Source organism: Coffea arabica, chromosome 1e (genome assembly GCF_036785885.1).
Source record: "Coffea arabica cultivar ET-39 chromosome 1e, Coffea Arabica ET-39 HiFi, whole genome shotgun sequence".
In the NCBI taxonomy this organism is placed as follows: domain Eukaryota; kingdom Viridiplantae; phylum Streptophyta; class Magnoliopsida; order Gentianales; family Rubiaceae; genus Coffea; species Coffea arabica.
In genome coordinates this window covers 33,546,870-33,566,302 of record NC_092311.1, presented here as the reverse complement: position 1 = coordinate 33,566,302, position 19,433 = coordinate 33,546,870, and positions in this window count along the sequence as shown.

The window sequence follows — 19,433 nt, the reverse complement described above, 5'->3', positions numbered from 1 at the left end:
GGTGGCTGGGTATGTTACCTTGGTTGAATGAGTGGAGAATGACAAGATATTCGATAAGGGACATGAGATCTAAAACTCCTAGTGCTGGAAATGAAATTGATCCTACGGACGTAGTGAAGACTTTTGGATTCCGCCAATCACTAATTTAGTGATTTAAACTATTTTAATAGTTTTTGCCAAAGATAGACAGGGTGACGCTCGCTTAAAGGCCGTTGTATTTTGTATCTTGTTGCAATATGTTTCCTACCTTTTGAGGCAATTAAACATTTCTCATGACATGTTTGACCTTACTGCTTTATGATTTCAAATCCATGATTGGGGTTATACTATTTGCGATTATATCAGCGTCTTCCCTTTTATTCTCATATTTGTTTAGCGTGATCAAAGTCTCACTTTTCAAACTTTGTTTAGGTGCATTCATTTCATGCTATGTTTATATGACTGTTAAAGTTATGAATGGCCAAATAAGTAAAAAGGGACCGAGGGCGAGGGGTTAGGCCACAACAAGCTCCAGGGGATAATTAGGGAACGATTGCTGGATTGAACCGAAACCCTAGAAATGAAGGAAAACATCTACATAGCTCCCACTATTGACCATATGTGAGGACCCGAAAATTTTCTTATTTTTATAGAATATTACTGGAATATTTAAATGATTATTCACTCATTTTCTCCGAATTATTTATTTCGACCATTTTAAATCCATTTATATGGAACGATGCCTCTTTATATTTTTAAAGCGTTTTGTTGGAAAATTCGCTTTTCAAAAATTTGTTTCGTCCGGAACGACGGGTGCACGTTTTTCTAGGCTATACTTGAATCGGGAGTGTATTAATATTGGAGAATTAAGAACGATCGATAATAGATTAAGAAAGGTTAATTGAGGAATTAATACTCAATTCACGTGAGGACTCGTAAAAGTATTATTTTTAAACCCCTAATTTTGGCTCAATTAATTATCTATTTGGATTTTTGCCCCGAATATTATTTTCTACCCTTATTAGACCTAAGTACATGGTTTTATAGCTTCGTTATATTTTTAAAGTATCTCGTTTCAAAAATTATTTTCTTAGAAGCTTGTTTAGTGAAAAAGTGAAAACGTGTCTGAAAACTTTAGCCAATTGGGAGTACAATAAACTCGGAAAATTGGAGACATATACAATGGTCTTAAAATGGGTAAATTTAGGTTTAAGTACTCAAGTGATAGTTGGTGGTACGATCGTTACAAGAATTTCTCGAAGGTTTAATTTTATCGCGCCTAAATTGGAAATACGTGTTTTCACGCGCGCGCTTAATTGAGGGACTTTGGACCATTATTTTGGGACAATTAAGAATGAATAATATTTATATGAATGTAAGTGCCTTAGAGGTTTAGTGCACTAGTGCAACAAACTTAAGAGAAATCGAGCACAAAACGCGCGCGTATGCGCACTATTTGCAATTGACTTTTGCGCACCTAAACTATTAGACGTTAACCGTTCTTTGTACGCCAAAGGGTCAGACCAAACATTTCATTTCTCCAAGCTTCCATGGCCGGCTAGCAGACAGCAAAGGAACAACCGAAAACTCTCCAACATTTCCTCTACAAAACTCACTCAAATTACCACCAAATCTTCTCAAATTTTAGCACTACTTAGCCTAAGCCTTGGAGTTCATATCTAGCTAAAAAGGGGAGGCTTTTCACGGCTCACTTAGGAGCAAGGAGGGACTGAATTTCTGACTTGAACATCAACTAGAGTAAGTCATGATCAAGCCTTCTAACTTCAATTTTTGGAAGTTCTAGTATATCTTTTAGCTCTTAATTTCTTATGGGTTGTTGTTGTTGTTGAAAAAATGGAAGGTGGGCTCTATGAACTCCCATCTCTGTCTTGATGGCTGATATGGTGATTGATGCTGTTTATAGTGTTGGTTTAGTGTTTGAAATGGTGTATTAATGGAGTATAATTAGTAGAAACCTCAAGAAACTCATGGGATAGAAAAATTCCGATTCTGCCCCTGCCTTGTTCGGTTATTTTAAGGCCAAATTTTGATGATCTAATGGCTTGAATATGATGTTTATATGTTGTATTAGTTGTGTAAAAATTTTCATTGGAAAATATTGAGGTTTGGTTGGGCAAATGAATTTCTTTGTGAAGCTAGTCAAGCTGGAAAACTGTTTTCGTGTAGCTTTGTCCAGCGATAGTGTTTTGGCCGTAACTTTGTCCTCTGATGTCGAAATCAAGTGCCGTTGGTGGTATTTAAAACTAGACATCCACATATTTCCAACGGTATAAAATGCACGTTTTGGTTCCATGTGTGTGAGCCAAACCAATCGTTTTAAGAAGGCTGCCTGTTTCTCTGTTCTACTGGAATGATTTGATGATGCTGTAACTTTAGGCTTAATTTTGAGCCAGTTGCATGCTGAATCTTAAATCGATTTCTTCTGTGAAATTATAGCCCTATGAATTTATTTTCTAACAGTATCAACCATGCTCAAATCCAAGTTAAATTGAGTGAGTTATGATCAAAATACGGTGACTGCCTTGTTCTTGAAAACCTTAGATTTGGACAGATTAGATGTGAGACTTGTTGTGGTCTTACTAAATGAATTTCTTGGTGCTAAATACCTACCAAATGTACCATGTATGCTCCTTAGACTTTTCTTACACAAATGAACCATGTTTGGAGGTTTTCCTTAGCCGAATGTTTGGAAACGGGGAGAAAGGGAGCTAAAGGCAGTTTTGCCTTAGTAATTTCAAAACTTTGGTTGATTGGTTAACCACCTTCCCGAAGGTATTTTTCCACGAAATTTGATAGAGAGATACCCTTCATGTAGGAGTACTACACTGCAAAATTTGGTACCAATCCAAGTCCGTTTCGACACTTAACTAAAGGTCCAAAATCGGAAACCCAAATCTGGAAATCGTTCAACAGTCTTGAATTTTCCCTAACTTTGAGCCACCATATCTTGGTGCTCGAAACTCCGAGTCTCGATCCGCTTGTTCTGTCCTAAACCTTACTTGCACCTCTAATTGAGTTATAAATTTCAAGGGCTGATTTGCAACGAGTGAATTCTGCCGAATTTCCAAAGTTAGCGAAAAACCAACCCCGACTCAATCCTGGGTGATCTGGAACAGCAACTGTAAGCTCATTTTTGAATACCTTCCACTTAGATTCGTGGAAAAGTGTCTTCTAAGAACTTTTTGTACTTTCCGAGAGGTTTCTAACGGTATAAGGTTTTCCAATTTTAGACTTGTATCGAGTGAGATACGATTTTTCAAAGATCCATAACAAAACTGAAATTTTCCAACTTTCAAGGAAATAGAGTTTTCCAAGAACTCTTTATTCTTTCGACATTATGCAAACGTTTTAACCTCGATTTCCAAGATAAAAATCCAAATGCTCCTGTACTTTATGAAACGCCACTCGAACCTCGATTTACAAGTAATTAAGGTTCCTTTTCACGAAATTCCCCAGATTGTTATAGTGCACGAATTATTTCTCGATAATTGGGTTGTGTGAATAATAATTCACTATTATTTGCTCAGGCGCACACGAGAACTTTCAAGAGGATCCTACGGTGGACGCTTGAACTTTCCTTAACCCTACTTGCACTTAATACTCGGTGAGTGTCAAGTGTTTGACTACTTGAACTCTATGGACTTGATTACATGCTTAGCCTACTTGGTTTTGAAAATGGAGTCGAGTGTATACTTTATCGCACTCGTTCTCATTTGAAACAAATGACTCATGCTTAACATGATTTGCCTGGTTTACATGACCTGGAATACATGCTTAAACCTGTCAAATGCTTGAATACATGACATGGTATGCTATGATTGCATACGTCGTTGGAGTGAATCTCCTCGACACTTACATGATACATGGGGAACGCCCAAACTCATAGGCCGACCTTGGAACTCGAGCCTGCATGGGCTTGGTTGGGAACCTCGGTGAGCCATGAGATTCACATGATAAGCTTGATCTATTGGAGAGATCTTGCTTGGCATACTCGTGGAGTATAGCCTTTTAAATGTCGTGCGGGCGCGAAGCGGTGTATGGTGGACAGATGAGAAGTAAGTGGAGATCTACGGTTTGGAAATATCAACCCGGTTGACGGAGAGTCATCGCGGGAAGATATACGAATGAACTGGCAAAACAAGTGAAATTTAGCTCCTGAGAGCTACCATATCTTTGAACTGTTTCTGTTTACATTTTTGTTGGCATTATTAATTACTTGCAAGCTATCACTTGAATTGTTACTTGGGCTTGTTACCTGAACTATGTGCTTGCATGTGTGTTCTTGGCCTCACGAGCGTTTTGCTCACCCTGTAGATTTGTTTTCTTTAACAGGACTGGAATGGAGTAAACGCGGAGAAATCTCCTTTTGGATATATTTTGTTTTAGGGTTTCAAGTGTATTTTGGCTTGACCCCTTTATGATTGTACTTTTGGAAGTTTAATGTATCATTCGGATATATGTGATGTATATTTTGGAATTTAAGTTGTATTATGAACACCCGACGTGCGGGTTGGATAATGGATGGATATTGTTAAGCATGAACGCTTCGGCACTATATGTATTTGTACTAATTTGATTGTGGTATCTAGTATCGCTTTAAGCTTGAACGTTTATTGCTTGAGTCCTGGCGAGAGTTAGGCAGGCGTCCCGCGGATATCCTTTTGTTCGCCTTAGGGAGAAGTGGGGGCGTCACACCATACGACTGATATCCTAGAACGGTTGGTTGAGTACCAAAGCTCTGGACTAATAAGCCAACCTAAGAACCAGGAGAGGTGTGAAAATGAAATGATTCTTGAAGGTCGTCTATCTAGGTTTCACAGGGGACCTAACCTTGAAACAGTAAGATTGATTTGAAAGGATACAATAAGGCACTAATGGGACTACGAGATTTTGATGTCTTTTCGAACAACTTCATAGACAAGTATCGAAGATTGAAGTAAGACATGAAAAACTTTATATCAAGGAATAGAGTCCCCGTATCTGGTTGTAATTGGAATTAATGGTAGTGATTTTATGGAGACTTAAGAACTCATCCATGTTCGGCAGAGAATAGCTAAGATTTATATTTCGGGGTGACCTATAAACAAAAGAATAAAAGAGTAATCTGGCTCGAACTTCCATTATGCATAGCTACTCTTTTGATCCTTTGATTTGCCTGGTAGGTTAGCATTTGACTTAAGCCAACTAGTAAAATGACAACTTTGGAAGAAATGCGTAAGGAATTGGACCTTCTTTGAAATGAGGTAGAATTTCAAAAGAAATTGGCTGACTACTGGGAAGGACGGTGGAAACCAGAATATGCAGAGAAAATTGAATTACTACGCTAGAATGTAGAATTAGAGAAGAAATGCAAAGAAAATCCTCGAACTGGCCAAGTCGCCACTTCTCATGCAAATTGTGGATACTGCAGCAAGGTTAACCACGTTGAGGCCGAGTGCTGGATGAAGCAAGGAAAGTGTCTGGGGTGCGGTAGTACCAAGCATAAGATTTCGGATTGCCCTAGAGCTTTTAAAAAGAGGAAGTACTCAATAGCCAACTAGATCCACCGCAAAGCGATCAAGTGCCAGATGGGAGTAATTAGTACTAATGGCTATGAACGGGGTCCTAGTAGTGAAGGTTTCACATATTGAGATGGTTTGACTTCACTCAAGGAATAGAGGTTGTAGTTTTACCCTAGACTAGGCTAGCACCTTTGGGGGTTGTGATCTTTTGAAAAAGAGAAAAGTCTTTTGTTGTTTTGTATCCTGGCAACTTGACATGTTTTGCTACAATCCTGTCGTTTCTCCTTTTCCTTTTGAGAGGATTTGATAAACCTCTTCCAATTGGATGTAATTATTATGATTTTTATGACTCATGAAAATTTACTTCGCTTTTAATTGTTTTTATGACTTACACGTATATTTAAATCCTGCCCCACACCCTTAGAATTATTATAAGACACGAATGGTATTGGATGTGATCGAGATTTTGCTTGAGAATATAGACCACCTGAGGTCTTGATAGTGACTAGAGATTGGGACCGAAGTGAGGACTTAGCGTTGAAATGGGATTCAATGTTTGAAATGCCAATTTGAGATATTAAAATCGGTGGATTTGAGTTAGTGAAAGGAAATAATTAATGGATTCAATGTGCCTAACGATTAAGGACTAGATATCGTATTTGGAATGAAGGCTAGAAGCTATGCATTTATAGATTATGGAGTCTGGAGCGATGTGACCATTAAGAACAACTACCCTTTTGTCTTACATGGATAAGAATTCGATAATTTGTAAGGAGCCGTGATCCTATTTAAGTTGGATTTAAAGTAAAGATATTACCCATTTGGGAACCCTAGGAACTAATGTGGTTAATACCGCTTTCAAATTAAGACATGGACACTCTAAAATTTTCGGTACACCCTTCGAGTTGACAGATGCACTAGAAGCATTTATGGACCCAAGGTATCGGAGTTAAACCGTATTTGGACAAATCGGTGGAGGCATTTATTGATGATATATCGATATACTCTAGTGTTTGAGAAGGTCATGAAAGACACTTGATGGTAGTTTTACGAATCTCGAGAGAACGCCAACTTTTGTTAAGTTCAATAACTGTGAGTTCGATTGGAAGAAATAGCCTTTCTAGGTTATATAGTATCTAAGGAAGGAATTATTATTGACTCAGCTAAAATGAAAGATTGTATAAGAGGAAACAACCAGAAAAACATATTGAAATTTGGAATTCTCGGAGTTAGCCGAATACTACCTTTGGTTTATCAAGGATTTTTGTAAGAGTGCAAGACTTGGCAAACCATTTGAGGTTCTATATGTAAGGGAAAATCTTGAGATGAAGAATGTTAATCGGTGTACATATGTAGGAGGTAATTTTGTGATTTACACAGATGATTCAAAGGATGGTTTAGAATGTATATTAATAAAACATGATAAGGTGATTGTATATGCCTCTAGGAAGTTAAAATATTACGAGAGGAAGTAGCTAACTCCTGATTGGGAGTAAATAACTACAATATTTGCCTTAAAGAAGTGAAGATATTGCCTATATGAGGTAGACATGAGGCCGATTAAGTTGCTCTATGACTTGGAAGTTAAAATGCCTATTGAAGAAAAAAATCAAGATTTGATTGCTAGTCGAATGAATGGAAATTGTCAAGTGTAAGTTGGAAAAACGTAAGTTGGTGATCGATCAGATAGGCTTAACCATGAAGGGAATGATATTTTCTCAGTTGTGAATTTCGAGGACGAAATTTTGTTAAGGAGGGGAGGATATGAGGACCCGAAAAATTTCTTATTTTTATCGAATATTAATGGTTTAATTAAGTATTTATCCACCTGTTTTCCCCAAATAATTTATTACGACCATTTTAAATCCATTCGTATGGAATAATGTCTTCATTATGCTTTTAAAACGTCCCGTTAACAACTTCAATTTTCGGAGGATTGTTTAAGTGAGAAATAATGAACACGAGTGTTTCAAGGTGATATTATATTCGAGAGTATGATTATCCTGGGAAAATTAAGAACGGACAATAGCAGATTAAGAAAAGTTAATCGAGAATTAAAGGTGAATAAGTTCTAAGTGAGCATATACTACTCACGCGTGGATAGTTTTCCAAAAGACGCATGGATACAAATTTATTGGAGATTTGAGGAGTTAATACTCGACTCATGTGAGGACTCGTAAAACTCCTATTAAAACCCTATTTTGAGTTTATTTAATTATTTACTTGTTCATTTATTCCGAGTATTATTTTCTAGACCTATTGAACCTAATTACGTGGAAATATAGTTTCGTTATATTTTTAAAGTGACTTGTTTCGAGAATTAATTTTCGGGAGCGCGTTTAGTGAGAACAGTGAATAGTGCTTGAAAATTTTACCCAATTGAGAGTACAATAAGCTCGAAAAATTGGAGACATGTACAATGGTCTTAAAATAGGTAATTTTAGGTTTAAGTACTCAAGTGATAGTTAGTGGTACGATCGTTATAAGAATTTCTTGAAGGTTTCATTATATCGCGCCTAAATTGGAAATACGCGTTTTCACGCGTGCACTTAATTGAGGAACTTTAGACCATTATTTTGGGACAATTAAGAGTGAATAATATTTATATGAATATAAGTGCATTAGAGGTTTAGTGCACTAGTGAAACAAATGCGAGAGAAAATCGAGCCCAAACGCGCCCTACGCGCACTATTGAGAGTTGACTTTGGGGAGATTTTTGCACCACACATTGTATCTTCTTTAGGAAGCTAAAATTGGACCAAACACTCGCTCTCCTAGTCTCTCTCTTGGCCGAACCATCAGCTGGAAATACAACACAAAGTTGCCATTTTTCATCTTCAATTCTTGCACCAAACCTTCATGGATTCACGCCAAAATTGAAGACCACCTAGCTTGTCACTTGGAGAGTTCATCTAGCTAACAAAAGGAGGAGTTTTCCACGGTTTTCTTGGGGCTTCTAAGGACCGAAAATTCTGCCTTGGTCTTCAACTAAAGTAGGTAACGATCCAACACTCTAATCTTGGTTTATAGAGGTTGTTTAACACCTTTAAGCTCTTGTATTCATATGGGTTGTTATTGTTGTTGGAAAATTTGGAAGGTGGGCTCTATGAACTCCCACCCTTGTCTTGATGGCTGATGTGATGATTGATGATGAATTTAATGTTGGTTTAGTGCTCAAAATGGTAGATTAAGGGTGTATTATTAGTATAAACTTCAAGAAGAGCAAGGGGTGAAAAGTTCCAATTCTGCCCCTACTTTGAACGTATCTATTTCTGCGGAATTTTGAGGTTGTAATGACTCATATATGATGTTTATATGTTGTATAGTTGGTGTATAAAATTTCATTGAAAAATATTGAGGTTTGGTTGGTCAAATAAATCGATTTCACAAAGCTAGTAAATCAGGAACTGTTTCCGTAATGCTCTGACCAGTTTTCATGTTTCGGCCATAACTTTGTGCTCCGATGTCAACATCGAGTGCCGTCAGTGGCATTTGAAACTAGACATTCCCACCTTTTCGACGGTATAAAATGGACATTCTGGTTCCATGTGTTTGAGCCGAACCGACCATTTAAAGTCGGCTATTCTGTTTCTCTGTTTTCCTGGAGCGAAATGTTGAGGCTGCAACTTGTGGCTCGAATTTGAGCTAGTTGTGTGCCGAAATTCAAAATGATTTCTTCTGTGAAATTATAACTCTATGAATTTATTTTCCAACGCCATAAACCATGTCCAATTTCGAGTTAAATTGAGTGATTTATGATCAAAATACGGAACCTACCCAACTCTTGAAAACCCTCACTTTTGGACAGATTTGATGCAAGGCTTGGTGTAGACTTGCTAATTGAATTTTTGGGTGTTAAACACTTACCAAATGTACCATGAATGTTCCTTAGGCTTTGCCTACACTAATGAACTATGTTTGGAGGATTTTCCTTGACCAAATGTTTGGAATGGAAAACAAAAGGCTCAAGGCAGTTTTGTCTTAGGATTTTCGAAACTTTGGTTGTTTGAGTGACTACCTTCCCGAAGGTATTTTTTCATGAAATTTGATAGGGAGATACTCTTTATATAGGAGTATTATACTGCCAAATTTTGTACCAATCCAAGTCCATTTAGATACCTAACTAAAGTGCCAAAGTTGGAAGCTCAAATCTGGAAATTTGTTCACCAGTTTTGAATTTTTCCCTAATTTTGAGCTACCGTATCTCGGTGTTCGAAACTCCGATTCTTGATCCACTTTTTCTGTTAAAAACATTTCTTGTAACTCTAATTGAGTTACAGATTTCAGAGGCTAGCTCGTAACGTGTGAATTTTGCCGAATTTTCAAAGTTAGCGAAAAACCAACCCCAACACAACCTTAAGTACCCTGAAACAGTAACTTTGAGCCCATTTTTGAATGTCTTCCATTTAGATTCATGGAAAAGTGTCTTCTAAGAACTTTTAGTACTTTCAAAGAGGTTTCCAACGGTACCAAGTTTTCCAATTTTTGACATGTAGAATGTGAGATACGATTTTTCAAAATATCGTATCAAAACTGAAAATTTTCCGAATTCCAAAGGAAGGGAGTTTTCAAGCACTCCTTATTCCTTCGATATTACTTGAACATTTTATACTTGATTTTCCGAAATGAAAACTCGATCGCTCTTGTACTTTAAGAAACTCTAATTGAACCTCGATTTACGAGTAACTGAGGTTCGTTTTCATGAAATTTCCTTAGATTGTACTAACATACAATCTTCCTTGATAAATGGGGCACATGAATGATAATACATTATATTTTGCTCAGGTGCACTCGAGGACCTTCAAGAGGATCCTACAGTGAACACTTGAACTTCCAGAAAATATTTTCTTCTTGATTTGCTCGGTGAGTGTCAAGTGTATGACTACTTGAACTCTATGGACTTGATTCATGCTTGGGTTACCTGATTAAATGCTTAGCCTACTTGGTTTAAAAAAATGGAGTCGAGTGTGTACTTTATCGCACTCGTTCTCATTTGAAACAAATGACTCATGCTTAACATGGTTTGCCTGGTTTACATGACCTAAAATACATGCTTAAACCTGTCGAATGCTTTATTACATGACATGTGCTATGACTGCATACGTCGTTGGAGTGAATCTCCTCGACACTTACATGATACATGGGGGAAGCTCAAACTCATAGGCCGACCTTGGAACTCGAGCCGGCATGGGCTTGGTCGGGAATCTTGGTGAGCCATGAGAATCACATGATAAGCTTGATCTATTTGAGAGATCTTGCTTGGCATACTCGTGGAGTATAGCCTTATAAATGTCGTGCGGGCTCGAAGTGGTGTAGGGTGGACGGATGAGAAGTAAGTGGTGATCTGCGGTTTGGAAATATCAACCTGGTTGACGGAGAGTCATCGCGGGAAGATATACGAATGAACTGGCAAAGCAAGTGGAACTTAGCTCCTGAGAGCTACTATATCCTTGAATTGTTTCTGCTTACTTTCACTGGCTTTATTAATTACTTTTAATTATCTTTTGGACTGTTATTTGGGACTGTTATGTGGACTACGTGTTTGCATGTGTGTTCTTGGACTCACGAGCGTTTTGCTCACCCTGTAGATTTGTTTTCCTTAACAGGATTGGACTTGGAGAAATGTTGGAGAAACCCCTCTTGGCGTACTCTTGTTTTAGGGTTTCCGTTGCACTTTGGGGCTAGACTTGTGATTGATGTATATTTTGAATATTGATGTATTTCGAGGTCCCAATGTAATGATTGGGCAGAGGTTGAATATTGATAAGCTTGAATGCTTACGCACTGATTGTATTTATGATATTTAATCGTAACGTCTAGTATTGTATTAAGCTTGGACGGAAATTGCTTGAGTCCTGGCGAGAGTTGGGCAGGCGTCCCGCGGATATCCTTTGGTTCGCCTTAGGGAGAAGTGGGGGCGTCACACACCGTTTGTTACCGAGTGAGTACATCATTTGACCATTACTTTATTACCTTAATCTTCTCACTTTATTTCAGCTAATTAACCCTACAAATATCTCTTAAATCAGCCACAATATTTGACCAAAAGAAATGAGTGAAAAGTCTAGAAAAAAAAAAAAACAAGTGTCATGATACCTATGGAAGTTGGACTTTGACCAACTTGTTTTAACTTTCCTAAAACAATAATTTGACCCAATTTTCTTCATTTCTTTCCTTGCTTGGCCGAATGCTTGAGGAAGAGAGAAGAGAGGAAAGACTTCATCTTGTACCATCCTTTCTTACTTCAATCTTGAACTCCAACCACAAATCTTGCAAACCACTCCATATAAGTTGCTCTTCAGGGAAGATTAAAGCTTTGTGTGGCAAAGTTTTAGAAGGAAAGGGTGTAGATTTCTCTTGCAAGCATCTTGGTGAGGTATTATGGCTGTCTTTTCTATTTCTCTCCCTTAATCTTGTTTAAGTTTGGCTAGCAACTCAAACTCTAGGCTAAGGATGGTTATTTAAGTAGTTTGATGGATGTGGTGGATTTTTGAGCTAGGGTTTAAGTTGTTTAGTTGTATTTCTTGTTTTTTATAGAGCATATGATGTTTATAAGCTTGGATAGGGAGTTGGGATGTGACACCCCCACCTCACCCTAAGGCGAACCAAAGGGTTCGGCGGACCGCCTGCCCAACTCTTGCCGGGACTATAGATCCGGAACAAACGTAAACCCTACCAAACGCTCAAAAGAACGTCGAGAAGAAAGCATTCACCGTCCGAAAATCCAAACAAGCATAACAACTTTCTACAACCCTAGAACAGAACATTTCCAAACCAAAAGAACTCATGAACATGGTTAAACACTTTTGTATACACATGTTTGCAAATTTACAATTCAAAAGGAAAACGTTGGACCAAGATACATTTAAGGTTTTCCATGCATCGAGGAGCTACACAAAAGAAGATTAAAACTAGCTCAACTCATGCTTCAAAATATCAGAGTCTCCAAAAGGTGGTTTCCTGTAAGGAAAACAAGGATAACGGAACGGGGTGAGCTAAAAACTCAATGAGGTACCAACAGTATAAACAGTAGAATCAGTAGAATTCATGAGAAAGCACTTTGGAGGCACATATTCACATCAAATACGAGAAATGAATGAATGTCATAATGTAAAGGATACAGGTGACTCTCAATAGCCAAATCCCCGTTGCTATATTTGATCCAGTCTCGTTGACCCTCCGTCAACGTTCAATAAAGAAACCAGTCCAGTAGAACACCACTTTAACGCCAAAACCCCGTTCACCAAACATACCCCTTACCGGGCCCGAATGCCAAACAGGAACAGGAATGGTAATACTCGAGTATACTGGAATCAAGAGTCTCAATACCCAAAGATTTCCCAGGAACAGGTACCCATGGATTGTCAATTATCTCGACCAAGCCCTTACTGGCTCGATTTAATTAACTCCCCATGAGGTTGAGCTCAAGTTTAACAGGACGATCGTTGGACACACTTCCAAACGATCTCATAACAAGTGCAAGTAACAAGTTCAAGTACATAACAAGTACAAGTAATAGATTCCAGTTCGTTCAGTACAGGCAAGAGAACGAGTGTGATAAAATACACCCCCGTCTCATACAAGATAAACAGTCAGGAAAGATATTCAAATAGCAAGTTGCAAGTACAGAAAACCAGTTTAGCAATAACTCAGGGGAGTGGTGCACTCACCAGTTCAAATAAGGATAACTTCAAAAGTTTCCTTCCCAAGTGTGGCTTTAATCGTCGGCACCTCCTAGAACAATCTAGGCAAACACTTAAGACTCGACTCCAAGACCTAGTATGGAATTCGCAAGTGAGACTCGGTTACGAGCCATATGCCTAGTCAAAAGAACCATTAATGCAACGCAAAGAGGTGACCTCGGAGTGAAAAGGTAACAATTAGTCTTAAAGGCATGAATAACCTCAAAACCCTACCTACAATGACTGACCAAATCCAAATTTGAAGTAGATAATGAAAGTAAGATAAATAATAGGAAAATAGGATTTTCCAGTTTGCATAACCCTATAAGAAAAAATCATATCTCAAGTTTTGTAAGTCCAAAATTGATAAAATTTATACCGTTGGAAAATACATTCAAAGGGCTATAACTTTCCAGAAAACACCATTGTAAGATTCAAAACACAAGGCAGTCAAATTCGAGCCTTAAGTTGTTGCTTCGACCAGTGAAAGACAGAACAGGTACAATATTTCAGTTAACTTTGAAAAATCACCATAAATTTCAAAAACAGAAACAGGGCCTGAAATTTACACGATTTATATCCCTATGAATCTAGTTTGAAACGCAACAAACGGAACTCAATTCTGACATTCCTATATCAAGATATAACAAATTTCCCGAGACTGTGCAGAAGCTCCGCGAAAATGTTGACAGCATTTCCCTTGTCTTTCTTTACTTTCCAACCAAACCTCAACATCCACAAATCACAAGCTATCAAACACCTTTAATTAGAGCCACCATAAGGCTCGCATACGAGTCATAAACCAAATCCACATATCACTAGAGTAAAATCATATGGAACATATAAGTGCAAAATCAAACTCGGACATATGCAGAAACGAAGTTTGGGTTAGAAAACAAAAGGCAAATTTGCTGTTGCTTAGCAGAATTAACACAACTGAAGCTATCCTTGTTGGATTGTGGTGTAATTTACACCGTTTCGAAGCTAAGAGAAAGGGCTACAATGTTGAAGAAGGCCAATCAGTCCAGTTTGCAATGTATCTAGGTCAAATTTACCAAAACAACCCCAGATTTTCCAATTCAAAGTTTACTGTGGCAGTCCCGATTCATTCAGTCATATCTCAGCATATACAACTCCAATTCAAGTGATTCCAAAGCCATTTGAAAGCTAAGGTACAAGGCTATAAGTCTTAAGAAGACATCAACAACCAAATCAGTAGTATTCCTGGTCAAAACAACCAATTACAGAAGCTGATTCTCAGTCTCGGGTAATTACAGGGCAGCAGGGGTAATTCAGTCTTTTCACAGGCTACGTTGCTCCGATTGAGGTGAAATTTTGTAGGCAACTATAAAATATCATTTTCTACAACTTTCAGGTTTTAACCCAAGGCTAATTCGGCCTCTAACTAGGTGTAACAGTGCCGGGAAGAATAGTGAGAAATTGGAACCCTAACCTGGAAATTTCGGTTCAAAGCAGAAATTTTCCGCAAATAGCTACAATTTACACACTAAGGCTTCATTCTAAACCATTCCCAACCATCATCCATGGCCACACAATAGTAATCATATGAAAACAGAAAAATCACAAATAAATATAAAACTTCACCAATTCAACCAAAAGTCACAAAATAACACCTAAAATTATCTCTTTAACTCACATAAGGTACGAATGGAACATTATTAGGATCAAAGGGAAGGCTCCTTGGTCACATACCTTGCAAATCCAAGAAAAAACTCAATTTAGCACCTTAGTCTTCCAAACCACTTCACAACTAACCTTAATACCACTAAACTAAGAGGTTTTATGGAGTAATTTGAAGATTAACCGGTTGGAATGAGAGATTGAGCAAGATTGGAGCATGAAATTTGAGAGCTTTTTCCTTTCTTTTCTCTTGAAGACATTCGGCCATAAGGATGAAGAAAATGATGAATTGTTGGTCAATTTTGGTTAATTGGTAAAGGTAAGTAAAATGGTCAAAGTCAAGAATAAACCACAAGATGACACTTGTCACCCTTATTTAATGCAACTCTATCCTTTTGTCTCTCCAATGATAATCCATCTATGTAACTTCTAATTATCTCTTCACACTTGATAAATTATACCCGGTATACACAACTTAACCTAATCGGCCTAATTTTATCAAACTTACCGCACTAGTGGGTCCCACATCCGGTATACACTCTTAAAACCTCATGAACGAATTTATACTAGAAAAATGATTTTAAAAACCCTATTTGCTCATACCATTTATCTGGAAAATAGAAAAGGTATAAAAGGCGTGCAATTAAATAAAATAAAGCCTAGAAAATCGGAAAATTTACGGGTTCTCACATGGGATAGTGGTTCAAGACATGAATGAGAATTTTAAACCTTGAATTCATCAAATTTTCAGCTTTAAGATTGAAACTGTTCTGCTTCTGACCTGTTTAATTTGTCCATATTAGAGGCCGAATCAGGCTTATGTCAAAACAAGAAAGTTGTAGGAAATGGTGTTATATAGCTGCCTGTAAAATTCAGTTCAATCGGATCACTGTAGCATGTGATATGACAAAAATACCCTTGACTGCCAAATGTACTGTTTTGCGGACAGTTTTGAGATTTCACATTTTTTGTTTTGTTTTTCACTTTGATCCATATCAAATCAGCATTTGGTAAAAACATAGAAATTTTAGCCGTATGTTTCAGCTTTTCAACGCATCTGAAAATGCCTCAATCGGAATTTTGTAGTTTGAGTTATTGTCATTCAAATCCAGTGCTGACAACCAGACTGATATTAAAATTCTGGTTCTGTAATATGCAAATTTGACCTGGATCAAATGTGAACTGGGTTGACTTGTCTTCATGAAAGTTGTAACCCTTTGTCTTAACTTAGAAACGGCATAAAGTGTATCCCAATTTGATAAACGTAGCTCCAGTTGTAACCAAAATGCTATAAGATGTCAAATCTGTTGTTTAACCTTTTGTCTTCAAAACTGATTTCCGATTGTATTATTAGACTTGTGTTATAATTGGATGATTTTGGAGCCTAATTGAAGGGCTATGATGGTAACATTGCTTGTGTGTGACTTTGGGGCTAATCTGAGAAACATAATGAAGCTATATATAGCTGAAAAATAGGTAAATACAAAGGGCATGCTGCCCAAATTTTCATTCGAGGACTAGACGTGTGCACTTGTAGTTTGAGCAAAGAGTTGGGGTTGAATTGAGCTTGAATTGTCTAGGTTATTCAAGTCTTCTTTCATGAAGGTATGTAAGCTAGAATTCGGCTGAAACTTGTACCCTTGGAAAAATGAAAGTAACGACTAATAGAAATACGTTTTCCTCGTCTCTTCGACTCAAATGGTGATTTCAAAGTTTAATCGCTTCAAAGTTTCAAAGTTTTAAGAGCGAGCATGAGTTTTACGAATATTCTCCAAATGAGTTTCAATCATTTGATTCTCGTTAAACGAAACGTTTAAGTTTCGAATTTTAGTGATTTCAAAGCTCTTAAACGATGTTTTATCGCAGATTTGGACTCCCAACAAGGAGTAATACCTGAACGTGATCCGTAGAAGCACTATATCTTTGGTGAGTGCTTCCAAATATCTGATTGAACTTGACACTTGTTTTCAATACTTGACCAATGTGATCGAATGATATTTGATTGGTATGGTCGGGTAAGGGTGTACTTTATCGCACTTGCCCTAATGTGATATGTACTTGTTTATTGTTGCAATTGATTTGATATACTTGTGCTTGACTTGTAAGTGCTGAGCGGCAGTATGTACCACACTCAATCCGAGTGGGAGGTGCCTCTCATTCCCGTCTCCGTACTTTAATCTTGATTCAGTCGATTGGAGATGTTATCTCATCGACCTCTTGGGGACCCCAAACCCCACTGGCTAGTTAATCGAGTCGAGCCGGCAAGGGTTTGGTCGATTAGATAACGAACCATGGGTATCTAGTGTTGTCGAGTGGAGTGTTATCTTCTCGACTAATCGGTATGTTCGAGTATTACCACCAGTGTTTATCGAGGATTTTGGGCCCAGAGGGGGTTTGGATGGTGGACGGAGATTGTAGCTAAGTGGTGCTCTACTGGACTAGTTACTTTGCTTGAAAGTTGACGGAGTGTCAACTACTACTTGATCAAGCTCTGGTGAAGCAATGGGAACTTGGCTCCTGAGAGCCATCCGTATCCTTATATTTTGAAATGATTATTGCTTATTGGATTATTGTTTCTTTTGAAAAAAAAAATACTTTACGCTCGCTCATTTTGAGATTTGCTACTTAAAGTGTTATTGCTCATTTTCTTGACTTGTTATGCTCGCTATTTTCCTATTCTGATACTTTCACTTCTAAATAATGGTCAACTTGTTATTTGGAACCTCACTGGATTTTTAACTCATTCCACGCCATTTGTTTTCCTTACAGGGGATACGGGCGAGGCGTAAGATTTGTACAGACTAGCGTAGTCTAGTTTTTCTGAATTTTGTAATTGTACTCGCATTAGTCGCTCGATTAAGCTTGAATGTATTTAGAACTCCAATCTTTTGATGTATTTGGGGTTGTATGGATGTTTGAGACAGAAATGAATGTAATTGTACTTTCCAAAGTTGGTAACTGTTATTTCCTTTATTATTGAGGTTGTACCCTAATTGAGTTGGAGTGAGTGAGTGAGTCCTAGCGAGAATTAGGCAGACGGTCCGCTAAACCCTGGGGTACGCCCTAGGGGGAGGTGGGGTCGTTTCAGATATATATATATATATTTCAATCTCAAAATTGTGGCTAATGCAATTGGTCACACTATTTCAAGTAAAAAATTACTTTAGATAAGAATCTTTGACGCACATAAGAATTGGAAATGGAGTGCAAGATTCGCTAAATAGTATTAATAGGTAGTTTTCATTTTAATTACCTACATTATTGGGATTTAATCATTTGGAATGTTTCATACTTTTAATTACTACCACAATTAAAATAAAATTGTGGCTAATGCAATTGGTCACACTACTTTGATTAAGAAATTGCTTCAGACAAGAAACTTTGACGCACATAAGAATTGGAAATGGAGTGTGAGAGTCACTAACTTGTTTTAATAGGTGGTTTTCATTTTAATTACCAACATTATTGAGATTAATCATTCGGAATGTTTCATATTTTTAATTACTATCACAATTAAAATGCAATAAATCTAATTGAAAGAACTAAGAGGCATGGAGGGTAACATAGGCACAACAAAAACTAAGATTAAAAAGTGCTTACACAATGTCAAGACTCATCATACTTTTAATATAGTAATGAATAGAAAGATAATAGATAGATAAGACAAAAAGACATGGGAATTGGGTTGAAAAATTGGGTGGCTATTTAGCAAAATATGAACTTCAAAACACTAGGTACATAAGGCCTTATGGTAAAGAACTGTAAGTTTTTCTATGATAGTTGGAATATAAGTTGTAGGGCCTCCAAAAGACAAGATTGAAGATTCTGTCCATACGACCTTAAATCGGTATCTGGGTTAATGAGTTCTATAAAGGGCAAAAAAATGTGTCCAGCGTGCCGAGGAATTGAAGAAATTAAAGATTATCATTTCAAACCCTTTTGTCAATGCTGAGTGAGTGTAAAATTTGGCACAAGCTAAATGGGATATCTTGCAGCCTCTGGTGGTGTTGGCCAACTTCATTGTATCATTGGTTAAGGGCACTTGATCCTATTCCTTTTATTGCAGACCTCTTGCATTACTTCATGGACAGATCATTGGAATTGGAGTGCACAAAATTTCACTGGTTCTCGATTTTGATTCCTTTCCGTCATTAAAACTCAAACCCAGCTACATATTCCGTTCACTTAGTGTTGTATTGATTCAAGAGGAGAGTTGGAAACGCCTTCTTCCGGTCGGTTTTTTTGAGATCAAAACAGGCATAGTAACAAGGAAGAGAGACTGCACTGCTAGATTGTTCCACTATATCTTTGAGAAAGTAATGGCCCTCTGTTGAACTTTCAGGCTTCCAAAACATGGAACCCAAATGATGAATTAAAAGGAGGCTCGGTCAATTCGAGATGTTCTCCAGTATGTGCACATACGGAAGTATAATTTCATCGAATAACCATCAAATGCTCAAATAGCAATTTAACTACATTCAACTGTTATGAGAAGCTGGTCCTAATAATAGCACCGTGGCAATTGATTTAGAAGATAATTCTCCTTGTTTCTTTGCTGTTTCTAGTAAAGTCAACTGAATTTCTTTCCCCGTTCGATTAGAGTAGGGGA